The 22,213-nt window shown below is 41.4% G+C and overlaps 1 protein-coding gene across 2 annotated transcripts in view; it reads right to left on the reverse strand.

The window, feature by feature from the left end:
• Positions 1 to 22,213, reverse strand: part of fam135b (family with sequence similarity 135 member B) — a 386,005-nt gene that overhangs the window by 148,361 nt on the left and 215,431 nt on the right. The window contains exon 1 of one of the 2 annotated variants that reach the window (XM_063058318.1): positions 700 to 767. The exons of the other annotated variant lie outside the window; for it this stretch is intronic. The gene's annotated coding sequence lies outside the window, so the exon portion shown is untranslated. Of the gene's footprint in view, positions 1 to 699; positions 768 to 22,213 lie in introns of those variants that run through there. 2 annotated transcript variants of the gene reach the window in all.

Genomic DNA, 22,213 nt, shown 5'->3' on the forward strand with positions numbered 1-22,213 from the left:
AAGCTCTCTATACTCACTCTCCAGGACCTCCTCACTCTTCCTTGCTATGTCATTGGTACCAATGTGCACCACAACATCTGGCTGGTCACCCTCCCACTTCAGAATGTCATGCAATCGATCGGAGAGATCCTTGACGCTGGCACCCGGGAGGCAACAAACCACCCTGGATTCTCTGTCACGACCACAGAACCTCCTATCTGCACCTCTAACTATCGAGTCCCCTATCACTACTGCTCTCCTCTTTTTCCACCCTCCCTTCTGCACTGCAGAGCCAGACACAGTGCCAGAGATCCAGCTACTGCAGTTAGTCCCAGGTAAGTCATCCCCCACAACAGTATCCAAAGCGGTATACTTGTTGTTGAGGGGAATAGCCACAGGGGAACCCTGCTCTGCCTGCCCTTTCCTCTTCCTTCACCTGACAGTGACCCAATTTCCTGTCCTCTGCTCCTTTGGCGTAACTACCTCCCTGTAGCTACGATCTATAATCTCCTCATTCTCCCGAATGATCTGCAGGTCATCCAGCTCCTGCTCCAGTTCCCTAACGCAGTTTGTCAGGAGCTGCAGCTGGATGCACTTCTTGCAGGTGTCATTGTCAGGGACACCGGAGGGCTTCCTGACTTCCCACATCCTGCAAGAGGAGCATTCCAACATCCTGCCTGGCATTCTCTCTACTCTAAACAATCTGAACAAAAAACTTACCGGAACCTACCCTGGCCTCTGCCTGTTCTCGCTGAAGCCTGTTTGAGCCAAAGCTGTCCCACTCTGACTCAGTCCACTCCGACGATGGCTGCTGTATATGGCGGTCTGTTTTTAAACCTTGGCGCACTACGTCACGCGCCCGCGCAGTGCAGACCCTTCTCCCCGAGCAGTGTTTAAAAAAAAACGACTTTTTCTACCCGATTTCTTCCACTCTTCTTCTCAGCTGCTTGCTTCGACTGAAACAAGAACTGAAGTTCTTAAGGACATTTTATCCACACCATTCAGTCATCCTCTCAATTCTCAAGCAGAACTGATGGCTGAATAGAAAACAGAAAATGCCAGTATTATTCAACAGTTATGCAGCATTTGTACTGGGAGATGCAATTTTTCAGGCCGAAGAAATGGATTGGGAACAGTTAGAGATTAAACATTTCAAGTTGCAGAGAAGAGGAACAGTAAAACTGTTGATGGAACCAGTGAAAAAAGACTGGTAAAGACTGGTGAGTAATAGTCAGGGACAGTGTAAATAGGAGAGGATGAAGAAAAACTGAAATTACCACAAAGAGACAGAAGCAATATCTGTGATGCTGGACGTGCAAGGGTGGAATGGATAAGTATCTATAACGACTCAATTCAATATTCAATACAGAAAGCTATAATGTGCCTATTTATTCCTGTCTGTGGAAAATTCACAATGTTTACAGTGCTCATGAAGCTGTCTGAGTGGATAATGGACACCTCACCATGTGATTGACCATTGTCATACCATAAGCACTCTTTTAGCACAGGTTGTTGATCTGTGTATCCATCTCAGAATAGACATGCCAGTGCTCAAACAGCCAAAGTGCAAAAGAAAAGAACAAATCATGCAAACAATACAAAGCAAGCAAATTCACATTCAGAGCTAAAGTTCACGAAAGTGGGTTCACAGCCATGAAGCCTGGCATCACTGCAGTGGTCCAGGAGCCCATTAGTTTTAAGCATCAAAGAATCAAATTAAACAAGTGAACACAACAGCACACCCACAATGGGAAGGCAATTCCGAGCAGCTGGTTGTGCTCCAGCAGCATTAATTCACTGGACTTGCCAGTGCAATCTTACTAGGGTCCATAACACTTCCCGGAGTTATAGTGCTGGGGCAGATCCAATTTTGAGGAGTTGACTCAAGCAGAAACAGGGAAATAATTTTGAGGACTTGACTTGCCATTGGTAATGCTAAAGACACAATGAAGTAGTGTTAACAATGTTGTATTATATCTTCAGTGTTTACTGTTGATACCAGTGGAACAGAATTTCTGAAACAGAATCTAACAAGCTGCTGTTATTGTTCAACGCTGAACACCAGGGACAAATTTCTTAGCAGTTACCCTCTCAAGTAATTATTCTGTTGTTATAGCAAGCAATTGTGAAGTATCTTGAACTTCTTTTTTAAAAATAAAATTAAAATAATGGAATTAAAGCCCAAAGGAGCCATCAGCTTGACCAAAATGAGGCTATATGAAGGGCTATTTAATAATCAGGATGTTTTGGGAAGCTCGAGTACAGCTCTGAAACCTGAAGTACTTTTAAAAACAGAAATAAAGCTGCCAGCTTCAGAGAGAAAGAAGCAATGGCTGCAGATTGATGAGAACGTTTTGAGCTGAAATCGGACCACATAATCCACATGGCTCAGCATCAGATCTGACAGAAACCCGAAACAGCCCATTCTACAAGAGTTTTCAGCACAACCAAACAAGACTGCTTAAAAGAAGAACCTTTCTAAACCTGAGATTCACAAGACAAAAAATGTGCCTCATCAGTTATTACAGGCAGAAAATAGATTGCATAGTTCAGTTTTTGCATCCAGTATGAAATAGAGAATCATTTTTATCTGGATTAAAACATACTACTGATAATTTCTATGTGTAACAGCACCAATTAGAACAAGTAGAACTCTTCCAATTATGATATATGCAAATTTCTCTGACATTTCCCAGAATTAGATGCACATGTTAATTGTCATTATTTGAAGTTCTTTAAAAGCTCTATTAGTTGTAATTGAAATAAGTATACTAGTTCAGTGAAGCTAATGTAATTATCATGCTCAAGTACAGGACGGCCACATAATTCACAAAAAAACAGCTTTGGCCTTACATCACAGCATTGCCACAATGTTGCCTTAAATTGAATTTTAATGTGCCAAACAAATACCACAACTTGAGTGTACTGTACAAGGTCAGATATCACCTTAGGGCAATACAGACTGTCTCAGATCCTGCAAATACAATATTTGATGCCATTTTTGTGGAAGGAGTAGTTGATGTTAGCTTTATATTGAATTCAGCTGGATTCCTTTGGATATTGGATTTCCTTGCACAATTACTTTATTTTGAAAATCAAAGTAATGATGAGACAATCAGACTCCTCCGATTTGATAATAAGTTTTCTAAACTGAGCAACAACTCAGACGCCTCCGAACTATATTATCTACATTTGCATGATTAACTTGTTCCCAATGTGCATCTTCAACTAGAAGTATTTCATAGTGGTCAATTTCTTCCAGGGTAAGTGTACGATCATAGTACCACTCTTTGAAATTCTCCCCAGGACCACTCTATATCTTTCCATTAAATCACTGAGCAGTTTCACCACGTCTGATAGATAAGGAAGAAACTGGAGGGTTAACATATGAGGAAGGTTTGACCGCTCTTGGACTGTACTCCTTGGAGTTTAGAAGAATGAGGGGGGGGCCTCATAGAAGCATTTTGAATGTTGAAAGGCATGGACAGAATGGATGTGGCAAAGTTGTTTCCCATGATGGGGGAGTCTATTACGAGAGGGCAAGACTTAAGGATTGAAGGGCGCTCATTCAGAACAGAGATGCGAAGAAATTTTTTTAGCCAGAGGGTGGTGAATCTGTGGAATTTTTTGCCACGGGCGGTGGCGGAGATCAAGTCATGGGGTGTATTTAAGGCAGAGATTGATAGGTATCTGAGTAGCCAGGGCATCAAAGGTTACGGTGAGAAGGCGGGGGAGTGGGACTAAATGGAAGAATGGATCAGCTCATGATAAAATGGCGGGGCACACTCAGGCCGAATGGCTGACTTCTGCTCCTTTCTCTTATGGTCTTATGGATGAGGATACCAAATGAGTGAAAGCAGATTCAGCATCATCTGACAGTGTGGGCACCTCCAAAACTACTTTAAGCTTGGTTGGAATGCACAAGGTTGATGTGAAAAAAAACTTCTTGCCTCCACAATTTCATTTTACAGTCAAGACAGAGCACAAAAACAGGTCTTTTAGTCCATTGCGTCCATGTCAAGTTCCTATTTTTTACAATACTACTACTTTATTCTTCCCACATTCCCTTCATCATCCCTAATCCTCACTCCCAGATAGAACCACACACCTACACACTATGGGCAATCTATGAACAATTAATTTAACAATCCACATATTTTTGGGATCCAGAGGAAAACCAGAGCAAATGTGCAAATTCCACACAGGTAGCACCAGAGGCCAGATTGATGACTGCTCGCTGGAGTGCTATTCTGTTAGCTGTGCCACTGAGACACCTTCCTCTTTTTCGTCACTGCCCTATGCTCTTTGTTTCTTTTAACACATGTAGCTCAGTCTTCATCCTACTCTTGAAATGCTTCTTCTGGCTTTTCTCAAAAAATGGTATTCACTAAATCCTCAGTTGAAATCTCTTATCAGCATCTCATGCATTTTTTTGGGGAAAAATTCTAGTGTAGAACTTATTCCAAATGGCATATGCTTCCAGCAGTACTGCCCAAAATGCATAGGGAAGGTAATTAAATTTAACAAATGTTCATCTAAACATGTGCCAAAAATCATTCCAAATATCCAGAACAATAAATGCAATTGCACAATCTGGGCATGCAAGAATTTCTTTTACCAGCAGTAGAAAATGCTCTGTTTAAGAATCTAAAGTGATCTATCCTTATTTGACATTGACACCAACGAACTGATTCAATAATTAATATTGCTACGGCAGTCAGCCCACTCGTCTGCCCACATCATTCAGTGCTAATTTCAATTTATCAATTAAAGTCACTGGCATCCTCGAACATTTATCTTGTACCAAATCCACCATTTCATCACAAACAAGAGAAAATCTGCAAATGCTGGAAATCTAAAGCTGCGCACACAAAATGCTAGAGGAATGGGGCAGGCCAGGCAGCATCTATGCAAAAGACTAAACAGTTGATGTTTCAGGCCAAGGCCCTTCATCAGACTGAAAAGCAAAGATAAACAACCTGATAGCATGAGCATCAAATTTTTGAACTTATAGTAATTATCCACCCCCCCGCTGCTTCAACATTTCTCATTATTGTTTCCTTCTATCACCTTATCTTCTTATCTGCCCAACAACTCCCCCCATTCCCTTTGTTCCATGGTCTTCTATACTTTCCTATCTGATTTCTCCTTCCTATCTGTACTGTATAGCTATTGTATAATATGGGACTACTTTATGCTGTAGGGACACGTCATTGCATGCACTATGAGGCACGTATTCAGCATGCGTTATTAGGTGCGTATTGATCTGTACGTGTGTGTTCAGTTCAGTTTCAGTCAGTAAAGAACCCTGTTAACTTAGCTCCCGTCTTCAGCAATTTTGTTTATAGTTTTGTTGTGTAACCCAGCCACATACACAACAAATTGGCGACGAGGTTAATGAACCTACATCGTATCGGAACGCTGCGTTTTAATTGATAACAACGCTGGGAAGAAGAGCGCATAGAACGAGACAAGGAGCGGGAGAAGGAGGCTGCGAGTCCGAAAGGAAGCGGAAGCACAGCCGGGGTCAGGAACGTCAGGAGACCCAGAGACACAGTCGGAGCCACAGCACATCTAGGCAAGACCACAGCAGGCACTCACCCCAGGGGCTGAGGGTCTGACTGCCCCAGAAGGGAGATAAAAAGGAACGACACACACATCTAGACGGAGTGCGCTCTTGGCACTAGCAAAAAGGTCATGTGAGTCAAAAAAAAGGAAGAACAGGGCTAAATTAACATAACAAAGATGACAATGATTGGAACCTTTACAGCATTTGATAGTAGCATTGAAGACTGGGCAATTTACATTGAAAGAGTGGAGTTATATTGTGATGCAAACGATGTTAATGATGAAAAGAAAGCCAGCGTCTTACTCAGTATTATGGGAGCAAAATCATACGGGCTGCTATGGAGTTTGTTAACCCCTGAAAAGCAAGCTGACAAAACGGTCAAGCAAATAGTAGACACTCTCCAACAGTGTTTAAACCCCAAACCGCTGGTCATTGCTGAAAGATTTAAATTTCACAATCGGAATCAGAGCAAAAATGAAAGCATTTCTGAATATTGTGCTGAATTGTGCAAATTCTCAGAACATTGTCAATTTGGAGCTGGTCTATCAGACGCATTGAGGGATAGGTTAGTGTGTGGCATGCACTGTGAAACCACAGAGAAGAAGGTCCCGTGTGAAAGGGACTTTATATTAGAGAAGGCGCTGAACATTGCAATATCAACCGAAAAAGCCGCACAAAGTGCTTCCGAGATACAACAAAAATCTCTGGAATATGCTACGAATAAAATGTCACTGAGCAGAAATGAAGGGAAGAAATGTTACCGTTGTGGGAAAATGTCACATGACCCCGATGGCTATTGGTTTAAAGATAAAGAATGCAGAAACTGTGGCAAACAGGGCCACACTGGCAGAGTATGCAAAGCTAGTAAACAGCAGAAAAAGGTCAAAATACAGAGAAACAAGAAACCCCAGAATGGAAAATCCCAAGGTCCCACACAGGAGATTAGTGTGCAAACTTAAAGCACACGGTATTGGGGGTAAGGTATTGATGTGGATGGAGAATTGGTTAGCAGACAGGAAGCAAAGAGTGGGAATAAACGGGACCTTTTCAGAATGGCAGGCGGTGATTAGTGGGGTACCGCAAGGCTCAGTGCTGGGACCCCAGTTGTTTACAATATATATTGATGACTTAGACGAGGGAATGAAATGCAGCATCTCTAAGTTTGCAGATGACATGAAGCTGGGCGGCAGTGTTAGCTGTGAGGAGGATGCTAACAGGATGCAGGGTGACTTGGATAGTTTAGGTGAGTGGGCAAATTTATGACAGATGCAATTTAATGTGGATAAATGTGAGGTTATCCACTTTGGTGGCAAGAACAGGAAAACAGATTATCTGAATGGTGGCCGATTAGGAAAAGGGGAGGTGCAACGAGACCTGGGTGTCATTGTACACCAGTCATTGAAAGTGGGCATGCAGGTACAGCAGGCGGTAAAAAAGGCGAATGGTATGCTGGCATTCATAGCAAGAGGATTCGAGTACAGGAGCAGGGAGGTACTACTGCAGTTGTACAAGGCCTTGGTGAGACCACACCTGGAGTATTGTGTGCAGTTTTGGTCCCCTAATCTGAGGAAAGACATCCTTGCCATAGACGGAGTACAAAGAAGGTTCACCAGATTGATTCCTGGGATGGCATGACTTTCATATGATGAAAGAATGGATCGACTAGGCTTATACTCTCTGGAATTTAGAAGATTGGGGGGGGATCTTATTGAAACATATAAAACTCTAAAGGGATTGGACAGGCTAGATGTAGGAAGATGGTTCCCGATGTTGGGGAAGTCCGGAACGAGGGGTCACAGTTTGAGGATAAAGGGGAAGCCTCTTAGGACCGAGATGAGGAAAAACTTCTTCACACAGAGAGTGGTGAATCTGTGGGATTCTCTGCCACATGAAACAGTTCAGGCAAGTTCATTGGTTATATTTAAGAGGGAGTTAGATATGGCCCTTGTGGCTAAAGGGATCAGCGGGTATGGAGAGAAGGCAGGTATAGGATTCTGAGTTGGATGATCAGCCATGATCATACTGAATGTCAGTGCAGGCTCGAAGGGCTGATTGGCCTACTCCTGCACCTATTTTCTATGTTTCTATGTTTCTAAAATACAAGGTACACAAAATGAAAGACGGCAGTTCTGCTGAAAACGAATCCGATGAAAGTGAATTGTCTTGTCTGCAACTTCACGCTGTGAAAGAGACAGATGATGGAAGAGTAATATGGATCACTCCACAAGTGACAGGTGTGAGACTGAAAATGCAGTTGGACACAGGCTCAGCTTTAACAGTGATCTCTGTACATGACTACAAACTACTGTTTTCGCACATACCTCTGAAATGATCGAAACTTCTACAAAAAACTTACACAGGACAGAAAGTACGTCCTGAAGGCAAAATTAAAGTGACAATGACCTACAGTGATAAAACACAGCAACTGAACCTCTATGTACTGAAAAATAGAGGACCATCATTGCTGGGACGTGAATGACTCAGGAAAATCCAGTTGGATTGGCACACCATCAAGGCACTAGATGTGTCAACAAAGGAGGGCAGCTTGGCAGGGAAGATGTCCGCAGCTCTCCTCTCACCCATTGTCAACTATTACAACGATAAGGAGGAGCTAGACAGCATCAACAGGGAGACAGATATTGCCAATAAAGCAGGATGATGAAGACCACCTGGAAGTAAAAGAGCAGATGCACCAGGAGAAATTGACATCTCTCAAAAGACAGTTACAGGAAGGCATTTTACATAAGTATCAGAAAAGGATGAAGAAATTAGATCAACAATACAAGGGAAGGATATGAAATGCAGAGCTTTTCCTGCAACTGGAGACAGAACAAGTGGAAAGGAACTGTATTAAAGAGAAGAAGGCAGCAGTGAAGGAACTTGAAGATAAAAAGATTGAGTTAAAAGAAAAGAAAAAGTTGATTGAGAATGAGAGGCTAACAATGGAACTCACAGGAGATTCTATGGAGGTAAAGCCAATAATGACTAGGAAACTAAGGAGGAGAACTAATGATCCTGTTCCAATTACAGACAGAAGACGAAAACCTGCACCTGCGCAGTTAAATTACTTGTTAACAGATGAACAGATAATGAAAGATCTGCAAACTCTCAATAAGCTTAAATCGCTGAAAAGATCATCATCTCCATCTTCTCCTGAACAATTTCCTTGGGAAAGATCCATGAAAATTGGTCATCCCTTAAAAGCTCTTAGACAAAATCAATTCCATTCAAACAAAACAGCTTTCGCACAAGGTAAATCTTGAACCAATCATTTCCTCCATTGAGAGTCATACACTTCATCCTTTGCAGGGAAGTTTCTTTTTGCACGTACATATTTTGAATCCTCAGCCAATGTGTCTTGTTTTGCACAAAGAAGTTGGGAAACAGCATCAGAGCAGAGGCGAATTCTGGCAACAAACTAAGTTTTCTGTTGTTGCATTTTCACACTCGTGCTGAATGCGCATCTGATGGAATCCTCCCTCTTGAGCTAGGTACGCAATCTTTTCTTGCACTGTGCACAACTGGGATTTTTCACACATAGGATCCTCCAAACAATTCAGAAACAGTGCATAGAGTTCAGTCTCATTTTCTTGACCAAGATTTGTTTTTTTTTAAACTTCAGACAGATAGCACTGCAAGTAATCCTTAATATCAGCAAAACTGTACTTTAACAGCAGCTTAAGAACAATGGAACAAACAACAGGATTTCGATCAACTGCTTCATCAAATGGTGAAAGATTACTGATAAAGTACTGATCTTTCTGTGAGTTATCATTGGATTGCCCTGACTTTTGAATAACTAGCATAGACAGCAGATCACCAACCACTTCTTTTGTTGGTGCCAAGTCATCTTTGAAGCAAACCATGGAAAACAAAGCTACGAAAAATGCATCACACCTCTTGCGAAATATGACTAATTTTGCTACAGCTTCACTTATTTCTTCTGTTGCCGCTGGTACATAACCATCATCTAGAGAAGTATGGCACAGTGGGCAGAGTCCCCCCAGACCCTTGAGTTATAAATGGGTCTTCGACCAAAAGTAAAAGAAGGGCTTGTTATAATTTAATATTATTATTTTACTTTGTTATAATTGATATTATTAAGTAGTAAACAATTGGTAGCCATTTGTATGTTAAGGGTAAACATATTTGCATAGCACAGTGCCCCAGTAAAAAAAACAGTTGATACACTATTAAAATAAAAGGGGAGGAGTGTACTGTATAGCTACCGTATAACATGGGACGACTTTATGCTGTAGGGACACGTCATTGCATGCTCTATGAGGCACGTATTCAGCATGCGTTATTAGGCGCATATTGATCTGTACATGTGTATACAGTTCTGTTTCAGTCAGTAAAGAACCCTGTTAACTTAGCTCCCGTCTCCAGCGTTTTTATTTATAGCTTTGTTGTGTAACCTGGCCATATACACAACAGTCTCCTTCACCAAAGAACCTCCTACCTCTTTACTTCACCCCTCCCCCTTTCCTGGTTTTACCTATCATCTGCCACCTCTACTTCTTCCTCCCCTCCCGCACCTTCTTACTCTGACTTCCTCTTCCTTTCCAGTCCTGATGAAGTGTCTTATCTTGAAACATCAGCTGTTTGCTCTTTTCCATAGATGCTGCCTGGCCTGCTGAGCTTCCCCAGCATTTTGTGTGTGTTACTACTATTTCATTTAGTCTGATTTGGCATCCTGCTTTAAGTTTTCCAATTGTGTCAGGGCTTCTTTGCTTGAATCGAATATCGCTATGATGATTATACATTCTAGTATCAATTGTTTGGTGACAATAAAGTATAAAGATAAGAAAGATAAGAAGATAAGAAAGGTAAACATCACTTGATTAATGGCTATTAGTCATTTAATACAAGTCAAGACTCTAGTTGATGGTGTTTTCTTATCATTATTTTTATAATATCTCTGATAAAATATGCAGAGATTTTATAGTAGTACCATCCACAAACTTAAAATGTCCCCGACCTGTGCTGAATCAATAATTGTACCTACTCACCAAATCGAAGCTAAAAACTACCATAAGTTATACTCAATTGCCACTTTATTAGGTGCACCTTCTCAATATTGCAAATATTTCATGGCCAATCATGCGGTGGCAACTCAGTGCATACAAGCATGCAGACATGGTCAAGTGATTCGGTTGTCGTTCAGACCAAACATCAGAATGGGAAGAACTGTGATCTAAGTGATTTTGACTGTAGAATGACTGTTGGTATCAGGCAGGGTGGTTTGAGAATCTACAAAAATGCTGTTGTCCTGGGATTTTCATGCACTGCAGTTTCCAGGGAAGCAGATCCAACCAGGGGTCCACAGACCTTTTGGTCAATGGTAGGGGTCCACTGCATAAATAGAATCTCTCTATTGTTTTTTTTGTGCAGGAAGGGCTTGGGGGTTAGGGGGTTGATGTTTTAGCTGTTACGTCTGGGTGGGTGATCTATTTGTTTTATATGTGAGGGAGGGCTTGGGGTTTTTGGAGTTTGTGAGTTTTATTTTTCTTTTTCGTGTTGGAAGAGGACTTCAATGACTTCCATGGTTTTTCTGTATTCCATGGCTATCTGGAGAAGGCAATTCTCAGGACTGTATTCTGTGTACATACTTCAATAAAATGAACCTTTGAGTTTACAGAGAATGGTGCAAGAAACAAAAGACATCCAGAATCCAGCAGTTCTGTTGGTGCAAACACCTTGTTAATGAGAAAGGTCAGAGGAGAATGGCCAGACAGTTTCAAGCTGTCAGGAAGGTGACAATAACTCAAATAATGATCTGATACCTTAATAGCGTGAAGAAGAGCGTCTCTGAGCACACAACATGTCAAGCCTTGAAATGGATGAGCTGCAGCAGCAAAAGAACACAGAGTTCCACCCCTGTGCATTGCTGTACCTAGTAAAGTGGCCACTGAGTGTATAACTGCAGTTCAAATCATTCCACCTTGACAAGTCTAAGTTCTTTGTCTGCTTGGAAGCTCTGTCCTCAGTGGTAACTAAAGCTGTCAATCCTGTTCCTGATTCCTCATCATTAGTACTGACTGGCTGTCTATACACACTCTTTTTCATAGCATTTTCTTTTCCTTTTGCAAACTGATTGTACTTCCTGCATGTTATACTTTACCAAATTCAGGATATCTTGCTCACTACAAAACATGCCTCCTTTCTGGATGTCCAACTCTTCCACATTCTCAGATTTCTTCTGCACCACTAGCAATTTCCTTACACTGGCATATTTTGCTTACAGCCTGTCCTGTTGGATTACTCATTGCTCTATGCTGAATCTCCATACTTTCTACTGCATGACAAATCTCACTTATTTTCTCTATTCTTTTTCACACTCTCAAGAATGCAATTCCAAGCAAAAGTCTGTCCTTGCATATTTCTTCTGACAGAACCAGATGGAACTAACCTGCTTGGTGAGTTTTCACAACACTGAATTTTCTATAGTTCAGAATCAGGATCAGAATTATTCAATGTATGATGTATAATTTGTTGTTTTGCAGTAGCAGTATGGTATCTAGACCAAAAAACCTATAAATTACAGAAATAAATAAATAGTGCAAAGGAATAAGGTTCATAGGTTCATGGGCCATTCATAAATCTGCTGGCAATATTGAGAAAGTTTCCTGGGAGTAATTTAGTTCAATTCAGACTAATAAGGTGGAGTTAGCTTGTAAGAAGTATCCTACCTGGACTCATTCTGTCTTTTGCTCGAACTTAATTGCCCTAGCATAATTCAGTCAAAATGTTCAGTAAATCTCTTCTACTTCTCTGCCACATTTTGAAAGCTGGTGGTGATAGAGCACATTCGAAAGCCACCATAACACAGTTAAATGACTGTCAATCAAGATTACCAGCTCAAAGATGTTCACCAAAATAAAAACAGAATAATTTTAAACAATTTCTACCTCCACTACCACAATGTATCAATTTCCATGGGTGGGGGGGGGTGGAATAAATGTACCATGGGGTGTTACAAGAAGAAATCAAGGTTTATTTAAAGTGAAGCCATACGTTTTTATCATTAATATTGTTTGTTATTCTCAAAAATTAACTCCGGAACAATCTTATTCTCCTTCATTATATGTAAACACATGTTCAGTGGGGAATCGGTACAACAATATTTATTTAGCTTTTTATAGCAAGTGATTTCCTGACAGAAATGCATGTATGAAACTACTGTTTCCTGGAACTCTCCTCCTGGTGTCTGCATGTTACAGACATTGTGGCTTTAAGAACTGATGATGTTTTTTGTGTATGTCCTGTAGCCAAGTGACGGAAGCTACTTTACAACGCTGCTGCATCCAACAAGATCTTTCTGGATGCAAATCACAGTAATGCTGTTGCATAAGAGTTAGCAACCAACTGTGTGACTTTTCAAAGAAGAACTTAATTGGAAACAACTGCTTTGGGTAATTTCACATCTGACATGTGGAACAACTACATGGAGTACTAGGCTGGTATATTCCATTAAAACGGAAGGAAAAGAATGGCAAAGCAAGGGAACTTCGGATTATGAGAGAGGTGAATAACATAGTCAAGAAGAAAACGAAAGGGGTTAAGGTTTAAGAAGCTAAAAATCTAAAAAGGCCCCTAATGGTTACAAAGAAGCTAGAAAAGAACTCCACAGGGAATTGGGGGTGCCAGGAGTGGTCATGAATAGTCCTTGACAAGGTAGAGTTAAATAGAATTCCAGGACATTCTGTATGAAGATAATGAGGGAAAAGGTAAACAAGACATCCCTTTAGAATGGAGATGAGGAACAACTTGTGCCAGAAGGTGGTAATCTGTGGAATTCACTACTACAGGTTTGGTCATTGGGTGTATTTAAGGCAGAGGTTGATAGGTTTTTGATTAATCAGGGCGTGAAAGGTTACAGGAAGAAGGCAGGAGAATGGAGTTGATAGAAAAAATAGATCAGCCGTAATGAAATGGCAAAGCAGGCTCGATCGGCCAAATGGCCTAATTCAGCTCTTACATTTTATGGTCTTTATAGTCTTATTTACTTGTAGCATTGCTGATAAAGGGCCCAAGGCATTGTTGAGGATCTCCACCATCGATCCCACAATCGATGACCCAGTACCATCAGGAAGGAGGTACAGAAGCAGCAGGACTAGGACTGCCAGACTGGGTAACAGCTTCATCCCTCCGGCTGTGAGACTACTGAATACCCTATCACCACCAAGGTCTCGTCACTCCGACAGTGAGCTGTTTACTGTTTACCTGTGCATGCATTTTGAGATATATATGTTTTATAAACTTATTTATGGTAATATTTTGCTTTATGTGCTGTGTATGATATACGTTTTGTAGGAGTACTGTGGTCCAGAGGAATGTTGTTTCATTTGTTTTTTATATATGTAGAGTCAGGTGACACTTAGTTTCAACTTGAATTGAAAGTCATGCCTACAACAACATGGTTGATTCTTTCAAAGAGACGACCAATTTAATAGTTGAGTTTAAAGCTATGGATGTCGTGTAGGTGGATTTTTGTAGCCTGTTTGATAAGCTCCTACATGGTAGTTTCAACCAGAAGATTAAGGCATGTGGGATCCATGATAATTTGGCTATTTGGATTCACAATTGGCTTGTTCACAAAAGATAGTGACCAAGGGGGATTATTCTGGCTGGAGGTCCATAACGAGTGATGTTCCACAGGAATCCAAACTGGGCCTTCTGCTGCTTTGATAAATATAAATGACTTGGATGAAATGTTGATGAACAGAGAACAGTACAGCATTGTATAGGCAAAAGTGATTAGTTGAGCATTTGATTACTAATTTAATTAAATTGGCTCTTCGGCCTACAATGTTTGCCAAATTAATTAAGTTTGTAATCAAATACCCAACTAATCACTTCTGCTGAACACAATGTCCATATTGTACCATTTGCTGCACGTTCATGTACCTGTCTAAGAGCCTCCTGAATACTTCTATTATATTTACTCCACCACCCTAGGCAGTGCATTCCAGCACCCTCCACTCTCTGTGTAAAAACAAAACAAAGCAAAAATTTAATTGTCCCACACATATCCCTTGAACTTATCCTCTCCCACCTTAAGAGGCTGCCCTCTGGTGATATACTGTACATTTCATCCTGGGCAAAAGATACTGGCTGTCCACTACCTATCACAAACTTATAAACCTCTGTCAGATCTCCTCCCAGCCTCCACCACACCAGATCAAACAACCAAATTTGTCCATCCTTCATATCCAAACAGCATCCTGGAAAACTTCTTCAGCACTCTTTCCAAAGCCATGATATCCTTCTGATAATGGGATGACCAGCTTTATTTGTCACATATGCGGTACCACCGAAACATTAAGTGAAGTGGATCATTTGCACTGATGACCAACTCAGTTTGGGTATTGTGCTGGGAATAGCCTACAAGTATCGCCATGCTTCTGGCACCAAAAAATCATGCCCACAATTTAGTAGCACTAACCTATTGTTTGGGTGGATGGATTAATACATTTACAATGTATGGCAATTTTATTTTTAATGTAAGAACATACATACAACTTGCTGCTTCATCTTTGACTATTTTAGTTCTGAACAAGAGAAACATTGAAGGTTCAGACACTGAGAAATATGGTTTAGAAATTATAATGGGTATTTATTTCAGTGGTCTGAGGACTGAATGAGCAAAGCATTTGTACAGGGGTTTGATGAGCTCTGGAGCAGTGGTCCCCAACCATCGGGCCATGGACCGGTACCCGGCCGCAAAGCATGTGTTACCGGGCCGCGAGGAAACAATATGATTTGGCAATATGAAACGATATGAGTCAGCTGCACCTTTCCTCATTCCCTGTCATGCCCACTGTTGAACTTGAATTCACACGAGCTCATCAGTGACCTAAGATGTGCAAAGGAATGGGTCTGTGACCCATTTGTGAATGTCCGCGGTGAATCATCCATGTCACCGCGGGGAAAAAGATCAACTCCTTGAGCTTGCAAATGATGGTGGGCTGAAAAGTATGTTTGACATAATATCTCTGCCGGCATTCTGGATCAAAGTCAAGGCTGAATATCCTGAGATAGCCACAAAAGCACTGAAAACATTGCTTCTATTTCCAACATCATATCGCTGCGAAGCAGAGTTTTCTGCAATGAATGCAACGAAAACTAAATTGCGGAATGGACTGGACATAAGGAACCCCCTTCGACTATCGCTGTCTCCCATCACCCCTCGATGGGACCGTCTTGTTGCAGGAAAACAAGCCCAGGGCTCCCACTGATTCAGCAATATTGGTGTGTTGTAATGATATTATATGTTCATACGAGGAAAATATGTGCTGTGTGTTTAATATCCAAACGTTACTTAAAATGTTATGATGCTATTGACTTATAAGTGACTTATATTAATATAATTGACTTATCACTATATTCATGCAAGGAAACCATGCACTGTGTGTTTCATATTAAATTCATTAGATAAACCCTTTTGGAAACAAAACTGAGTGTATTAGCCAATTATAAGTGACTTATAGTTGACTTATCACCTATATTGCGTTCGTGATTAACACCCCCGCCCCCCCCCCACCGGGTCGGCTGGTCCGCAGTGCAAAAAAAGTTGGGGAGCCCTGCTCTGGAGGAATGAGTGATGATAGCTTAGAAGATAATCAGCAGAATACCATCAATAACTTCGCACGAAAAAACAAAGACAAATTGTTACCTAAAAGAAAGGAAGATTGGAGGCTTCACTTTAAAGAAGGACAAGATGAAAAAGGAAGTTTCCAAAGGCCAATTTGTTCAATTAAGACCTTATGAGACTTGAGTAAGATACACCTATAATCTTCAAGACTTGCCATGTTTCACATTTGTGATTATAATGAGATTTGCCTTGGCAGAGAAGAAATTGTTTGATCAGTACCAGAAAAAAAATCTCAATCTGTTCACTGTCTGTTTCAAGTGTTCCTTTATCAAGCGATGACATTCATCTGTCTCAGTTGTACCTGCAGCAACAGGTCAATCAGAAGCAACTTGAATGAAACCCATTCCTATCTTGCCTCTTATCTGCAAAAACGAACTTTTCTATTTATGGATTTCTATCAAAGAAGTTAGACCACACATATTCCAAGCAGTACGTTATATTGTTCATCAAACCAATCAGAAAATACCAGGTACTTTGCAGCAACAACCCGAAGCCATTCTATAATTTAAGTCTGCAATGTTCCTTAACTAAATTATTCTCAAGTTCAAGGAGATTTTTGTGTTTATTTAGAAATATAGAATTCACTCACCAAATGAAACACAGAATATTATAGTCATACAGTCAGAAACACACCATATTATAGTCATAATATTACAGCTGTCTTAATGCACCTGATTTACTGTTTCAACACCACAGGAGACGTGTAGCTATCAAAATATTTGAGATGTCTTGCACAATACCTATATCATTCCAACTGACAAATTCATTTTAAATGGTAGTTAGTATAAAAATGTTGGAAGTTTGCTTTTGTCTGTTTTCCTAAACTGTGATAACACCATCTTCAGCAAGTGGTCTGATCAATCAAACAATACTAAAGTAGAAAAAATTCAATAAGCGTCATTACTTCAATAAGCAGTGCAGTGTTAGACCATCCTCACTGAGCAATGATTGAATCAGCAGCTGAATGTTTTATGCTGCTAAATCCTGACCCCTACCCTGTACCACCTCGTTCTACCAGTGTGATGAACTGATCTGTATGGATAACATGCAAACCAAATATTTTCATTGTATCTTGGTACATGTGACAATAATAAAACCAATACAGTACCAATTATTCTGTTGAAAGTCACAGAAGATCAGGTTTTCACATAAAGATTTTGGCCTGAAAAATTTGTTCCATGAACAAACACTTGCTATTGAATACTACTTAGCAATGTATTTACTTAATCGGAGATACAGAATGGAACAGACCCCTCAGAGCCAATGAGCTGCACCGCAACTTACCTATTTAACCCTAGCCTAATCACAGGACAATTTCCAAGGACAAATTAACTCACTACATGATACAGCTTTGAACTTTGGGAGGATACCAGAGCACTCGAAGGAAACCCACGCAGTCACAGGGAGACTGGTGGGAAATGAACCTGGGTCACTGGCACTGTAAAGTGTTACGCTAACCGCTATTTATACATGCCGCCTATTTATTTTTGTGTTTAGAAAGTAAGGAAGATCTACTCATGATTAGCACACGCAAAATGCTGGTGGAATGCAGCAGGTCAGGCAGCATCTATGAAAAGTGATAAAGAGTCAAAGTTTTGGGCTAAGATCTTTCATCAGATGTTGCAGGGTCCTAGACTGTAACGTTGACTTTATTCCTCTCCATAGATGCTGCCTGACCTGCAGAGTTACTCCAGGATTTTATGTGTGTTACTCTGGATTTCCAGCATCTGCAGAATCACTAGTATCCACTCATGATTTAGAAAGAAATACGCCAGTGAACGATGTAGAGAGCTGACCAGAGCAGGGAGATTTCATATTCTCTGTGGCAGGGGCAAATCTCCTGCAGCTGAGATCTGACAGAAGATGAAACTACAATGTACAGGGAGGAGAATCAACAAGTGTCTTTATTTGTGATGGGCATCACAATCACTATCAAATGCAAACTGCCATCCTCACTCTTAGGCCAACATGAAGCAGAACAGGAAACGTTAAATGCAAAAGAATAGGAAGAACAAATATTGTAAAAAAAACCTTCGGAGGTTTCCATTTGTGGAGAACTGAAAAGCAACAGAAGGGCTTGTTTTTAATAAACTTGTGTTGTTGCCTCTGTAATTGATATTTCCATTTGCAACCCTGGCTGATTAACTCTAGCAACTCCCTTGCTGTATCCACAGGATAAACTATTGTTTCCCCAAATCGTACTTGAATTTACAATGAAAGATCCCTCAGATGTTTCTCCTGGACTGCATACAGTCAATTTAGTTGTTGTAGATTTCCCTGAAGTTTGTGAATATACATTAACTGACTAATTACTTGGATGCATCAAGATTCTTCCTTGTTTACCTGAAATGACTTTCGAATTGATGTAGAAATTATAAGGTTACATCTGAAGTCTGAAGACAGCAGATGAGTTTCTCCGCAGGATGGAAGGGACCCCACAGTGAGGAGTAGGTGGAGACCAATCGCCTTTCATTTGCCTGAGGAGGCTGAATACTCCAAAGCAATCTGGCAGATTATCACACTGATAAAATTGCTTTATTTTAGCTCTCTTAATATAAATTCATTACTAAAATGACTGCCATGAAACTGTCAAAGTATCATTTAAAAATAAAACGGAATTTCATAAAACAGATTTTCAGCAAAACACCGAGCAATTTTCAGTACTTTTTATATCACTTACTGTTCAAATTGTTTTAAGCAAATACATGTACACTTCTTCTGACTTAACAGTTGCTGAAGAAATGCTGGACGATGATATTCCAATACACAATAGTATGAAGATTCACAGAATCTACTCTGGGGAGCAGAAGCAGGGAAGAGTAAAGAGCGGAAGGAGCAAAGTGTGCTGAATTCTTCTGTCTACCTCAGGGAACAGGTCTTTAGAACAGCAGAAATGGCAGCAGAAGTGAATACTATGAACCTTTGAGTCTGCCTTTATACAGGCTGTTCTACTTTAAAGGAAGTGAAGGACATCTAAAGGTGAGGCAGAAACAGAGTCAGTAGCAATCGGTGGATAAAGCTTCAAATCCTTTTCCACATATTTGTGTTGAGCAATGGCCAATCCAAGGACATCCTAAAATAGCACATTTGTGAACATTTACACTTAAAGCTTGCTAGGGAGATTTTCACAAACAAGAGAAAATCCGCAGATGCCAGAAATCCAAGCAATACACACAGAGTGCTGGAGGAATGCAGCAGGCCAGGCAGCATCTATGGAAAAGAGTACAGTCGACGTTTCAAGCCGAGACCCTTTGGCAGGACTGGAGAAAAAATGCTGAGGAGTAGAGTTAAAAGGATGGGGGAACGGGAGAGAGAAACACACACAACCTGAAGGGGGAAGGATGAAGTAAAGAGCCGGGAAGTTGATTGGTGAAAGAGAAACAGGGCTGGAGAAGGAGGAATCTGACAGCAGAGGACAGAAGGCCATGGAAGAAAGAAAAGCAGAGAGGAGCATCTGAGGGAGGTGATGGGTGGGCAAGGAGATAAGGTGAGAGAGGGAAAAGGGGATGGGGAATACTGTAGGAGAGTGGCTTGGGGCGGTGGGTGGCATTATCAGAAGTTCGAGAAATCCATGTTCATGCCATCAGGTTGGAGGCTACCCAGATGGAATATAAAGTGTTATTTCTCTAACCTGAGTGTGGCCTCATCACGATAGAGGAGAGGCCATGGATAGACATATCGGAATGGGAATGGGACGTGGAATTAAAATGAGTGGCCACTGAGAGACGCCGCTTCTTCTGGTGGACAGAGGGTAGGTGCTCGGTGAAGCGGTCTCCCAATCTACATCAAGTCTCACTGGTATACAGGAGGCCACACCGGGACCACCACACACAGTATATGACCCCAACAGATTCACAGGTGAAGTGTTGCCTCACCTGGAAGGACTGTTTGGGGCCTGAATGGTAGTGAGGGAGGAGGTGTAGGGGCAGGTGTGGCACTTGTTCTGCTTGCAAGGATAAGTGCCAGGAGGGAGATCAGAGGGGAGAGAGGAATGAACAGGAGGGTATAACAGTCCTTCCAGGTGAGGTGACACTTCACCTGTGAGTCTATTGGGGACATATACCATGTCCGGTGATCCTGGTGTGGCCTCCTGTATATCGTTAAGACCCAACATAGACTAGGAGACCGGTTCGCTGAGCACCTTCGCTCCATTCACCAGGAGAATCGGGATCTCCCGGTGGCCATCCATTTAAACTCCACTTCCCATTCCCATTCCGGTATGTCAATCTATGGCCTCCTCCACTGTTGCGATGAGGCCACACTTAGGTTGGATGACTTATATTCCAACTGGGTAATCTCCAACCTGATGACATGAACATCGATTTCTCAAACTTCAAGCAATGTCCCCCCCGCCTTCACCATTCCCCATCCCCTTTTCCCTCTCTCACCTCATCACCTTACCCGCCCATCCTCTCCCTCTGGTACTCCTCTCCATATCCTTTCTTCCATGACCCTCCGTCCTCTTCGATCAGACACCCCTCCTTCTCCAACCCTGTATCTCTTTCACCAATCAACCTCCTAATTCGTTACTTCATCCCTCCCCTTCAGGTTTCACCTATCACCTTGTGTTTCTCTCTCCTCTCGCCAACCTTTTAAATCTACTCCTCAGCAATTATTCTCCAGTCCTGCCGAAGGCGCTCAGCCTGAAGCATCAACTGCACTCTTTTCCATAGATGCTGCTTGACCTGGTGAGTTCCTCCAACAGTTTGTGTGTGTAGGGAGGTTTTCACGCTGATCACAGTATTAAACCTTGACCTGCACTATTCAAAGTGGCACCTTCATCCATCTTTTGCTGCCCAGTTCCATGGGAATAAGTCAATGATTGAAGGAGCAAATTCCACGGCACCCAGAGGCGGGGGAGCATAGGTTAATAGTTTGGGGGGGGGGGGAGGTCACTCTCATTGCAAGAGCAGACCGCTGTCCCTGTGAGGCATGAACTCACATCCCCACACCAATCTTTGCTGTGCTCGTATACAATCAGTACCATGAGACCCAGCAATAATATGTGAAATATACAGTACAGAGCATTAAAACACAGCCAGGTCAGGCAACACCTGTGGAAAGAGAATGAGTTAATGTTGCAGGTCTGAAATACTTTTTCAGAACAACTCCAGGGCTTTGGATCTGAAAGCTTAATTCCGTGTGGGCAGCGCAGTGTGAGAAATGCTTTACAGAACCAGCGGTCAGGGTTCAAGTCCCACTGCAGCCTATAAGAATTTTGCACGTTCTCCGTGACTGTGTGGGTTTCCTCCCGGTGCTCTGGTTTCTTCCCATATACATTAAAAGACATGAGCGTAGTGAGTTGTGGGTGTGCTCCATTGGCACTAGAAGTGTGGCAATGGCTGAGGCTGCCTCATGTACATCTCCGATGCAAGCAACCCGTTTCACTGTATGTTTCAATGTATATATAGCAAGTAAGGCTAATCTTTATCTCATTACCTGTTTCCACTTACACCCACCTGCTGCTGAGTGTTTTCAGCATTCAGTGTTTTTAATTCAGATTTCCAGCATAAGCAAGTTTTTAAAAAATTCCCTTTAATTCTCATCTCTATACCAACATTTATGATCCTTTCTCTGTGGATATAAATGAAAATTGAATGAATTATTTTATGTCCATCAGTTAGAGATTTATTGCACGTTTTTATGTTGTGACCCATGCACTAATGCGCTGGGGAAGTGACAGGTCTTCTATGGTGTATCATGCTGAAAGGTGCCTGAACCAATCAGTAACAGACATTATTGTTATTATTGTGTTAAGCATGTGTTAAATGCTTTCATGCATAATTTGTGCATCAAACTGGATTCTATAAACTCCAATTTCTAGGCTGTTATGTTTCAAAGTTTATACTGAGTTAGTCAAGCAAGACATTACAATGATAGTTCTGCCATTTATTTAGAGGATGAATTCTAAAGAGAATACTAGAGTTGAAATGCAGAAAATTGCACATGCTAAAAATCTAATGGAAGCTCATTAACCAGAAATATTAACTCTGCTTCTCAATCCAAAG

Source organism: Mobula hypostoma, chromosome 1, assembly GCF_963921235.1.
Source record: "Mobula hypostoma chromosome 1, sMobHyp1.1, whole genome shotgun sequence".
NCBI lineage: Eukaryota > Metazoa > Chordata > Chondrichthyes > Myliobatiformes > Myliobatidae > Mobula > Mobula hypostoma.